The sequence below is a fragment of the Saccoglossus kowalevskii genome, chromosome 1 (assembly GCF_978046115.1).
Source record: "Saccoglossus kowalevskii chromosome 1, keSacKowa6.1, whole genome shotgun sequence".
Lineage (NCBI taxonomy): Eukaryota > Metazoa > Hemichordata > Enteropneusta > Harrimaniidae > Saccoglossus > Saccoglossus kowalevskii.
In genome coordinates, this window is record NC_140641.1 from 1,731,670 (window position 1) to 1,744,572 (window position 12,903).

The 12,903-nt window shown below is 39.7% G+C and overlaps 1 protein-coding gene across 2 annotated transcripts in view; it reads right to left on the reverse strand.

Moving 5' to 3' along the window:
• The window catches only part of LOC102806930 (uncharacterized), a 383,414-nt gene that overhangs the window by 213,394 nt on the left and 157,117 nt on the right, over positions 1–12,903 (reverse strand). The gene's annotated exons all lie outside the window — the stretch shown is intronic.

Genomic DNA, 12,903 nt, shown 5'->3' on the forward strand with positions numbered 1-12,903 from the left:
AGTATTACATGCAGACTTGTCTTGCGTGGCTTCTGCGTACATACCTTGAGATTTGCCAATGCAATTTTTGGCTTGGACTTTGATGTTAAAACCGGTCCTACTACTTAACGCGCGGACACGCGAGGGAGTGTCCGGGCACGCGAGGGAGTGTCCGGGCACGCGCGGAAGCGAACAGGGGGGAATACCTAACGCGCAGGGCAGCGGCAGCAATCTTTGTACTGTATAATATTCGTTTATGCTCAAAATTTGAAACAGAGTGGCGAATTCGAGCAGCTATCCGCACTTTTTATGATCGACGCCCGGGCATTCCAGCGAGTCGAGTCCGCCACGTTGTTTACTCATTTTGGTTAGCGTTTAACAATAGGACAATACCATTCGATCCATGGGGGTGAAAGTCCTGCGAATGTGTCGACATTGTCGAAGGACAATGACAGGACAAGTTTGTGGAAGTGTGGTGAGACTCCCGTAGTATTGTTTAGTAAGATTCATTTAAAAATGACCATGTAAGACGTCTGTTACGCAGAAATTATTCACCTCATGTCGTTTTCTCATTGTTATATATCGCCGTAAACACAGCATTGTATGCAGGTGACAATGCTACGTACACGTGCAATGAAATCGGTATTCTAAGAATATCGTAACGTCTTTGTGTTTCCTGTTGCAGTGCAAGATAGTATACGGTAAATATCGTGTCCGTACAAGGTACAGAGGGGATATTTTCGTAGGCTGTGGTCCAATGTTTTTATACTTTGTAATGTAATTCAAACAAATAAAAAACGTATATTCATAGCCATGGACAAGATTTAAAAATGTAATCAACCGTTTTATTCATCCATGATTTGTACAAAGATCGTATATTTTGTAAGTGTATAAAACATTTTCCACATTAAGCTTCCAATATAGATTCTTAAACACAAAATATCAAATATATCTTTAAGTGTAAAAGTCGATTTTTTTTACTGTAAATGGTAACCTGTAACCTTTTTTTATTTCCTGCATCCTGTACCAGTGGGGGACGGTCGATTCGTCCCACAAGTTGATTCGTCCCAAAGTCGATTCGTCCCACAAGTCGATCGATTCGTCAGATTTAAGGTTAGCCCACTACTAACTCGCCAAATAAACACAAAAAATCCAAACAACGAACTGTTCACGTACACGTCATGCACTGGCATGCGTAATTGTTCATTATGCAATTTTGTTTTTGCCGACGTTATAAACAAACAAGCCGGTAGGCTGGTTGGCGATCCGCTCCGCTCAAAAACAAGCACCATGTTTTTGGCTGTTTCCATGGTGTTGTGACATAAACGCGAAGCTAACGTCGGTTTATAACTAATACGAAGTTCGCAAACACCATTCAGTTTTTGGAAGTCACTTAGTTTATTACAAGGACCACAATCACTCTCCTAGTCGAGTGACTGTGCTAGGACGTATTCTGCTGTTACATTTATTATTTCCAACCGTTTTGCGATAGCATTTTCTAGAATGAAGCATTTCCTGTAAATGCTGGAAAGCGAAATAATGAAATAACGAGATGGTAAATATTTACCTAAAGTACAGTGTGTTGACCTTCATAATAATATACTTCATAATGCAAAACATTAGTCACAGTGAGTTATTTAAATCTACGACTCCTAATCGAAAAATATGACCACAGTCCAGAATTTCAGACGGATATTAAGAAACCTAAGAGCATATCAAAAGCATTTACTCTAAAATATAAAAAAGAACTGCAGTCAAAAGTCAAGAATGCCAGCAAATAAAGGACTCTGCCCCACAATCCTTTGTGCGCGTTATTATGGACACGCGCAAAAAACTGTACCAAGCTTGTCAAATCTGGGTCAAATATACAGTACGCTACTATCTTGCCACAGTGGAGTGTTCGGTGACCATTGAATTAGCCCGTGATTCATATTTTATGTGTATTAATTTATTCATCAATTTTCGTGATTGACAGTACTGCCCAAATTTTAGTCAAAAAAACGCAACTGGTGAAACGGAAGAGCATTGCCAGGCGATGGACGCGGGGCTCTTTGGCGACGACCGCATAGAGGTCAAAATACGCGTTCTATTTTTAGGCGTTAAATATGGCTCTTCCATTTCGCCCCCTCCGGAATGTTCTACTTTCACAGCCTAATCGCAGGTTTTTCGAAAAACGTCGAAAAAACACAAGAATTAGTAGAAATGTTCCTGTTTTGGGCGGATTATTGATGGAGAATAATGTCTTTATTACAAAAATGCTGAAAAACCGTGAGTTGTTGCCTTAGTTATTTTTTTATTGGCAAAAAACTGCGAACTCGGCAAATTTGGTTGCACAACTTCCCTTTATCATATACACCCAGCGACACCGATAAAACTGGTAGGAGGTAATAGATTTGGGGCGAAAGTATTCAAAAATCAGTTTTTGGATGTTGCAATGGCAATGGTGGGCCAGGATTGTTTTCCAATTAGTGACGGCACGACCTACCTGTGAAGTATGAACAAAACCGGCCGAGCGGAAACAATCACAGAGGAGTTAAAAGCCGTTGCTGGTGAAAAGTTACCTCAACTTTAGGGTCAAATTTCTCGGTAATGAAAACAGATATCAAAAATTCAATTTTTGTGCCCACACTCAAGCTGAGTAGAATGAGCTATGTTTGAAGTATTTTATCCCAAATTTGTAGGAGGAGATACATTTGGCGCGAAGCTATCCAAAAATCAGTTTTTTGGCTGTTGCTATGGCAACGGTGGTCCAAAAAATTTTTCCAGTTTTTTCCTTATAACTAGGGTTAAGGTGTGACCTACCTGCCAAGTTTGAACGAAATCGGCCAAGCCAAAAAAATCACAGAAGAAATAATACGTGAACACTGGAACACTGGAAATGTACACACACAGACACACACACACACAAAACGACAAAAGTGATTATAAGGGCAATCCTAGCGGAGCGCCAATACACCGTACACGCAACGTAGAGTTATTAGTTAATAAATACAAATACACCGTACATGTAACGTACAAGTTATTAGTTAATAAATACAAATACACCGTACACGCAACGTAGAGTTATTAGTTAATAAATACAAATACACCGTACATGCAACGTACAAGTTATTAGTTAATAAATAAATAAATACAAACACACCTTACATGCAACGTAGAGTTATTAGTTAATAAATACAAATACATCGTACATGCAACGTACAAGTTATTAGTTAATAAATACAAATACATCGTACATGCAACGTACAAGTTATTAGTTAATAAATACAAATACACCGCACACGCAACGTAGAGTTATTAGTTAATAAATACAAATACACCGTACACGCAACGTGGAGTTATTAGTTAGCGTGTCAGTAACAGTTGGCATAGAAATTGACCCTGCTCAAGATCGTAACGCTGACCAAAAATTAAAAAAAATGGACGAATGTGAATTGGGACGAATGTGAAATGGGACGAATGTGAATTGGGACGAATCGACTTGTGGGACGAATGTGAATTGGGACGAATCGACTTGCAGGACGAATGTGAATTGGGACGAATCGACTTGTGGGACGAATGTGAATTGGGACGAATTGACTGTGAATCGTTCCAGTCACCCACCCCCTGTCCCCACTCTTACAGCATGCGGTAAATTTCTTATTGTACACGCAGTTTACGGTAAACCTGGTTTATACCTCTTGTCGAAAGCACAGAGTTTGGTCAATCCACAGTCCCTCTATCAGTGAAAGAGGGACTGTGGTCAATCTCGTGCACAATATAGCGTACGGTATATTATACGTTTCGTCCACATATTTCAAAGTGTTGACGCCGCGACACATGTGATTGACACTCTATTATACAACTACAACAAAGGGTGGAACATACACTGTCCCTAATTCAGTTCAACCACGGTCACTATTTTTTAGTAACCGTCCAACCCAAGCAAGGCACGTTTTTTTTTTTCAAATAAACATGACATACCAAATATGATGAACTTGTGTAATTCAGAAAAAAATGTTGTCATTTGTTTCGGCTTTAAGCCTGATGGTAAGGGGAAACATTTACATAACCAGGGCGAGTTGCGTCGAGAGACACAGCTCCAAACAGAAACAACAAATGCTTTAACAGGTAACAAAAGGTCTTGAATAAATTAATGGCGTGATAAACGCCACTTGTATTTCTATTTTATGGAATCTCTTGTAGTTTGTTTGTGCGGTCACAGTCCCTCTAGAGGGACTGTGGTGCGGTGTATAGTTACAGTAGATTATTTACAAGCTGATCCCAGACCAATTTATAATGGCCGGGCTCGTAACACGGACCACATGATCCCCGAGCAGGGTATGAGTCCGGCATGTGAGCTACTATAAAATTGCGATGCGACGCGACGGCTATGACCTCTATTCGCACACATGCTTCCGGTGCGCTAGTGTAACCTGCCGTTAACAATCACGAGTAATAAAAGTGGGAACGTCATTCAGTTTCAGTTTCATTGTTAACCACGTGAGCGAGCGGAGCTTATCATATGAGTGATTGTCCGTCGTCGTCCATGTCAATGTTTTACTTTTTCGACTTCTTCTTGAAAACTACAAGCCTGAATGCTTTGATACTTCGTGTATATGTACCTTGGGTACCTCTCTCAGATTTGTTCATTTCATGATGATATCTTCAATTTTCTAATTTTGGTGAATATTTTTTGGTAAAAAGTTATATTTTCGACTTCTTGTTGAAAACCGCAAGTCCAATTGCTTTGATATTATATATATTGGTACTACCATGTGGACCTCTCTCAGGTTTGTTCATCAAGAAATTAGTTGATTTTGAAAGACAGACTGAGCATGAAGAATAATTTAACATTGCTTACGGCGATAACAGCTCATTGTCAAAACGATAAAAACTAAATTAAAATAAAACCATACGAATATTTTCTTGATTCTGCATTCTGCCAGTGACAGTAATACACAGAAAAACTTGCAAAGTGGCTTGACTCGACTCACAGAATGCTTTCATTTGACTCTTGGTGACTTGTAAGAAAACTTGCAAAGTGGCTAAACTTGACTCGCAGAATGCTTTCATTTGACTTTTGGCGACACTCCCCTGGAAGGTTCTGTCAGCAACTCTGGATCATGAAGCAACATCCTTGGATGGTCCTACTAGACCACAGAAGAGGGGCCGGTTCAACCCTGACTTGGTCATAACAGTGCTATGATTGTCATTGTTGTGTTCTTCGACATAGACAGTTTCCTGAGTGTCAACATTAAATCAGTGAAAATGAAGGGCGAACACAGCAAGATTGTCCTAAGCCAGCATATTCTGGTGATAATTAAAGCGTGTATGAAACAAACACTGGTGTTTTTGTATTCAGTGTTGTAGTAACAGATTGATGCTTGGCTGTGGTTGCAGTTCAAACAGCACAGTGGTGATCTGTGATGAAATCTACCACTCTGTGCGTGAACCAAGTGTTGTGTATCCTCTGCCTGATGACATTGATAAGGCATTGTCTTCTTAAGGTATGTAAGGGTGCATAAATACGCCAGTTGCGTGTGTTGAGTTGCGAGTCTCAAGTAGCAAAATGTGTCAGTTGCATGCGCTCGAAAGTGACAGTTGCTAGCGCTCGAAAGTGGCAGTTGTTAGCGCTAAAAATAGCAGTTGCTAGTGGCGATTTGTATGTAGTTGCGAGTGCTAGCTACATCGACATTGTGTGAAATAAAATTAAGTCTGATGTCCTAGCCACTTGTTTTCAAGTTACATGTGTTGAAATGTATCAAAATTTTGAAAGTCTACGATGCTATTTGTGCGTGTGTGGTACGTACACTAAACGTAGCAGTTGCGAGCGAGTCTGGCCGTTAGATCAATCGGAACTGTGTGAATAATAAAAATAAGTCGTCGTCTCCGATGTCTTAGCGGCATATTTTCTTGTTGCGAGGATTTAGAAGGGACTTGTCTGAGATTGTTTGTGGAAAGAAAAATACAAAAATCACCGTGAACAGCGTCATATCGGCGGTTCATTCGAAATATCAATTTGACCTTTGTTTGAGTTTTATGTACAGCAGACGGTACAATGCTTTGATTTTAAGTAACAGTGATATTTGTCCTCACTAACAGTCTTATATTGCGTTAAAGTGACTGTGGTTGAATGTCATTTTTAGGTCAGAAACGAATCATTGGAATGCAATTTTACGGCAGCCCTGTTACACATTCAGAACGTAGGTAGGTGTCATGTTTGGGAAAATATAACAGATAAAACTGATCCCATATTAATCCCTTGGTGTGGGAACGCATCGTGGTCCGGGGTTGGGAAGCGACCAGACTGACGGCATTTCATCTTGGACCGGCATACACATTATTGATGAATCCGCTATATCAGTCTTTATTGTTTGTCAACAGTTGACACCTTCACAAAAGATTAAAGTGGCAATCGGTTAAATGCTGAATAAAGCTAATACTTAACAGCACAATAATAACAAACGTGATGTGCTGTCTGTAGTATATTCACTTTTCATTGTACTTGTGAGATGACCCTTGACCTTATCATAGTTAGTCATTTGAGACGCCCCCTTAACGAGTGTCGTCTGCACCTTGAGATGCCCGCCATGTTTGTAAGCTCCGTAACCAAAATAAACCTGTTACTGCCTTGATCCTGTGTTGCTTGTGTGGATACATTACAATTGGCGACGAGGATAAACTATTAACACTCCAAGCTAATTCTGAGGTAACTTTATATGGTGAAAATGACGTCCTTCGGCAAGATTGATGAGTTTAATGTTGACATTGAGGACTGGTCTGTGTACACTGAACGCGTAAGTGAATACTTCATTGCAAACGAAATTACCGATGTGAATAAGCAACGTGCTATTCTACTTAGTGTATGTGGAGCTAAGACATACGGCTTAATGCGTAGTTTAGTTTCACCAGAAAAGCCATCGGACAAAACGTTCAAGGAGCTCTGTGATGTAATGCAAGCACATCACCATCCAAAACCGTCAGCCATTGTACAACGTTTCAAGTTCAACTCATTATTCCGTAAACCAGGTCAGTCAATCTCAGAATTTGTTGCTGATTTACGACATTTAGCAGAACACTGTGAGTATGGAAATACTTTAGAAGAAATGTTGCGTGATAGACTGGTGTGTGGAGTCCAAGATGACCGCATACAGCGTAGATTACTGTCAGAAAGTACCTTGCAATTTAAGAAAGCCATGGAGCTAGCGCAAGGAATGGAGGTTGCAGCAAAAAATGCAACTGACATACAGTCAATGAAATCCGCAATAAATCCCCAGGGGAGGGAAGAGAAAGTCCATAAAGTACAAGAAACCCACCCACAGAGAAATAGAAGGCAGTATAGAAAATCTGGTGGAAGTGGTAACTATGGCAACAATAGTCAAACTCGTAGAGGTAGTCAAGCTGGAAATTCACAGCTGTGTTTCAGATGTTCAGGGAAGAATCATTCGCCTGATGTTTGCCGCTACAAAGATGCTGACTGCTATGAATGTAGGAAAATGGGGCACATCTCCAAAGCATGTAGAAGTAAGAAGCAAACAGGTAGACCAACAGTGAAACGAAATGATCAACATGTCACTAACATAGTGGAAGAAGACTCAGAAATTAATGACACTTCCTATACAATGTTTAATGTTAGTTCAGGACATGAGAAAGTACGCCCCATAGAGGCAGATTTTATAATTAATAATCAGTGTGTCAAAATGCAAATAGACACTGGTGCATCTGTTTCATTGATGAGTAAAGGGACTTATGACACTATATTGGCTAATATTCCAATTGTTCAGAATGCACACGCAGTATTACGTACATATACGGGTGAACAGATAAAAATTGTAGGAACTCTTAATGTAGATGTTAAATATGATAATCAGATAGCAAATGTACCTATTGTAATTGTAGAAGGTAGTGGTCCAGATTTAGTAGGTCGTGATTGGTTAAAAGTCTTTAGGTTAAGATGGGCAGAAATTTGTCATGTTAAAGTAGCTATGGCTCATGAATCACTGATAAAACAGTATTCAAATGTATTTCAGGATGGGTTAGGTACTGTCAAGAAAGTGACAGGGAAAATCTATGTTGATCCTAATGCCCAGCCGAAGTTCTTTAAACCACGTACTGTACCTTATGCGATGAAGGATAAGGTAGAATCTGAATTGATGCGACTTCAACAGGAAGGTGTAATCGAACCTGTTGAGTTTTCTGATTGGGCTGCACCCATTGTACCTGTATTGAAAGGTAACGGTCAAATACGTATTTGAGGAGATTACAAAGTAACCATAAATCAAGTTGCGAAACTCGACTCGTATCCGATTCCACGAATCGAAGACCTTTATGCAACCCTGAGTGGTGGACAGACTTTCACTAAGCTTGATTTAAGTAATGCCTACTTACAACTGCCACTAGATGATAAATCTAAGGAGTTCACAACAATAAATACACACCGTGGACTTTTCAGATATAATCGCCTACCGTTTGGAGTATCATCAGCTCCAGCGATTTGGCAAAAGTGTATGGATAGTCTCCTACAAGGAATTCCGCATGTATGTGTATTTATTGATGACATTCTGATCACAGGAGAGACAGAAGCTGAACACTTACACAATTTAGAGTCAGTATTGAATAAATTGTCTGAAGCTGGAATTCGTGCTCGAAAAGAGAAATGTGTTTTCCAAGCGAAAGAAGTAGAGTATCTCGGATACCGTATCGATGCAGTGGGCCTACATCCACTGGAAAGTAAAGTTCGTGCGTTTCCGCGTAACATAACTGAATTAAACTCGTACCTGGGACTTCTTAACTACTACGGTCGTTTCGTATCCAACCTGTCAACCGTGTTAGGACCACTGCATATACTTCTGAACAAGAATACTAAATGGCACTGGGGAGTGAAGCAAGATAAATCATTTAACGAATCTAAGAGATTGTTAAATTCTTCGAAAGTACTTGTTCACTACGACCCAACGAAAGAATTGATACTTGCATGTGATGCGTCACCCTACGGAGTCGGTGCTGTTCTCTCTCACGTAATGCCAGATGGCTCTGAGAAACCGATTAGCTTCGCATCACGCACATTAGCACCCGCCGAGAAGAATTATTCTCGGCTAAAGAAAGAGGGACTAGCGGTAATATTTGGAGTGAAGAAGTTTCATTCTTACTTGTTCGGCAGACATTTTGAAATTTTCAATGATCACAAACCGTTACAAACCTTGTTTAATGAAGCAAAAGGTGTCCCAACAATGGCATCATCGCGAGTCCAACGATGGAATCTCACATTATCCGCTTATGACTATAAGTTTACGTATAAGCCAGGCAAAAAATGGGTCATGCCGACGCGATGAGTCGATTACCACTGCAAGATCAATCGTGCAACATTCCTATACCTACTGATACCGTGTTACTGATGGAATTCCTAGACACATCACCTGTAACGTCAGAGGATATCAAACGATGGACAGATCGTGATCCAGTATTATCACGAGTTCGTAGATTCATTACTAACGGTTGGCCAAATACAGTGTGCGAGAAATCCGTTGAGCCAGAACTCAAACCATACTGCGTTCGTAAATCCGAATTGAGTATTCAAGATGACATAGTTCTATGGGGCAGTAAAGTCATTGTGCCGCCACAAGGACGATCGCGTATACTAGAAATGTTGCACAAATCGCACCCAGGGATAGTTCGCATGAAAGCATTCGCTCGAAATTATGTATGGTGGCCATATCTAAATGATGAAATAGAGACTACTGTTCGCAAATGCAGTACTTGCCAAGTTAATGCGAAATTGCCCGCACCTATACCAATGCATCCATGGGAATACCCAAAAGGACCATGGGATCGCATACATATTGATTACGCAGGACCGTTTCTTCATCAAATGTTTCTAATCATCACCTGTGCATATTCAAAATGGATGGAAGTATTTCCGATGAAATCCACGACAGCTGAAGATACAATAGAGAAACTACGTATTGTGTTTGCACAGCATGGATTACCATCTACATAAAGCAGCCATATCCGATAATGGTCCACAGTTTGTCAGCCATGAGTTTAAGACATTCATGCGAGCGAATGGAGTTAAACACATAACTTCCGCACCATACCATCCTGGATCCAATAGTTTGGCAGAGCGATCTGTACTAACATTCAAGGAAGGGATGAAGAAGTTGAATAAGGGGAGTATTTCATCCAGAGTATCACGATTTTTACTCAAATACCGGACTACACCACATTCCACGACAGGAAAGTCGCCAGACATATTACTGTGTAGAAGAAAGTTGAAAACTCACCTTGACCTACTTCAACCTGATGAAGCAGCGAAAGTGCGACGTGCACAGACAACACAGAAATTATGGCATGATACACACTCGAAAGGGAGAGAATTCTCTATTGGAGATACCGTATTTGCTTATAATTTTAGATCTGGTGTACGTTGGTTAAATGGCATAGTCATTGGAAATGAAGGTTCTTCTTTTATAATTAAATTACTTGATGGATACATAATAAGACGCCATGCAGATCATCTCAGAAAGTCAGTGTTAGATCTTAGTGCTGATACCAAGTTAGATTCATATAGTGATAGTGAAATAGTCAGTAGTGATATTCCGTTTATTCCAACTACTACACAGATTGGTGTACCCAAAATCCCTGATAGCATAATTCCGAAATCATCAGATTTAGGAAATTTACCTAGTACACCAAAACCTGTTGAGTTACGACGTTCAACTCGAATTAAAAGAGCACCAGAACGTTTAGATTTGTAAAATGTTTATTACAGTTAGTAATGTGTTCTTACTTTGAAGTTACAAAAAAAAAAAAAAAAAAATGTTTGAGCAACCTTAATTTTGTATTTCAGAGCAAACTCAGAGCAGGGAAGGTGAATGCTGAAGATTCACTAGCGAGGGTGATTTGTGCTGGAAAACCTCTCCCCTCTAGTTAGGTTAATTGTTATTTATATTGTTGTAACTTTTGAAGTTTTTATTGAAGGCAAATTGCAGAACTCTTATGCACAAAACTAGCATTTGTATGTATTCAAAAGCTTAAGGAAGGGGAAGTGTAGTATATTCACTTTTCATTGTACTTGTGAGATGACCCTTGACCTTATCATAGTTAGTCATTTGAGACGCCCCCTTAACGAGTGTCGTCTGCGCCTTGAGATGCCCGCCATGTTTGTAAGCTCCGTAACCAAAATAAACCTGTTACTCCCTTGATCCTGTGTTTCTTGTGTGGATACATTACACTGTCAATCTCCGCCCGCGCTTCGCCTGCACAAGTGACTGACGACTCATTAACCTTTAGGAATAAACATTAAACTCCAATTGTTGCAGTAAAAATAACGCGAGGTGTTTTTGAATACAATTTATATACATGCATATTTATCACACATAATTATGAATTTGGAAGTGAACCTACCACGTCGGGAAACAATCGTACCACATTGCGTTTTTTTTTATGTATGCCCTTTTTGTAATGAAATGCTTTGTTTTGCCGGGGCTCGATTTTTACAATGTATATAAACAAAGAATATTATTTTGACACACTTGAAGTAAAACGTCAAAGAGCGACATACTCTAAACAACGACAGTGGGTGACTTGATTACGCTTCATTGCGTTCAATATATAACTTTCACCTGTCATTGTATTCAATCATGGTCCTACATATTGTTGTGACAACATTATTTTCTGTTAACGAGTTGATCTTACCATACTCCATTGTATCCAGTCGATAAGTGCTTTCTGTCAACTCTTATTGTATTCTTTCACACTTATTAAACCCTTTCAAGTTTTCATTAAACCACTGAAAAAAACATGCATAATTTTGTTGATATTACTGTCATCCTACCGAAGACCCACTTCGACTTTGCAACATCGATACGGACTAAACACATTTATTTATTACTCATTGTCTGTTTCAGTACTATAGACACTGGCGCCACGACTTGGCGATCAGGTCATGGGACTGTTATCTCTATTCTGTGAAGACATTCACATTGACCGCGCGTGGACACACATTCAAGATGTGTTTTTATACACCTTTGTGAGACTTCGCTGTAGTTAGTTTTTTCTTGTCGTCACAAGATTGTTGCTTGTTTACAATTATCAAAATGCTTACATTGCTGGTTTAACCACTTAGCTCCATGGTTTAACCGGATGCGTGTCACACAAGTGCTCGATGAATGGAGACACCGGGATTTCACACCTAGTCTGCTTTACCTCTATCCCAACCGACCTTGTGATTTAGACGAAACATACTGACTCAGTTCCAGTAGGAATTACATATAATCCCCTCACCTCAATACTCGAAGACGCAATTAAGAATTTCTATGTAATAGTCGAAAACCTGAACACAGTCGCCTGACCATGAATAAGGGCAATCGATTTATAACATGTTGGGACTATCGGCGATTTCAATGAAAAGAGATTTAGAATGTCAATACATTTCAACACTTGCAACAAGAAAATATGCCGCTAAGACATCGGAGGCGAGGACTTATTTTTATTATTTCACACAGTTCCGATTGATCTAGCGGCCAGACTCATGTCACACATGTAACTTGAAAACAAGTGGCTAGGACATCAGAATTTTATTTCACACAATGCTGATGTAGCTAGCACTCACAACTACATACAAATCGCCACTAGCAACTGCTATTTTTAGTGCCAGCAACTGCCACTTTCGAGCACTCGCAACTGACACATTTTGCTACTTGCGACTCAACTGTATGGTCAACTGTATAGCAATAGACATATTTCATTGGAATGGTCTAAATAGTTTTGTGCTTGCATGGATTCATATTCAAGATGGTTTGAGACACTAATTAAATTAAAGGAGCCATGGTGTGATGGCTGCACCTATAGCTTTGTGTAATAAATCAATCATGCCTAATTCTCTACCTGGTTTCTTCAGCAGTTATGACAGAACCATCATCCACAGAGAATACAATACAGAAC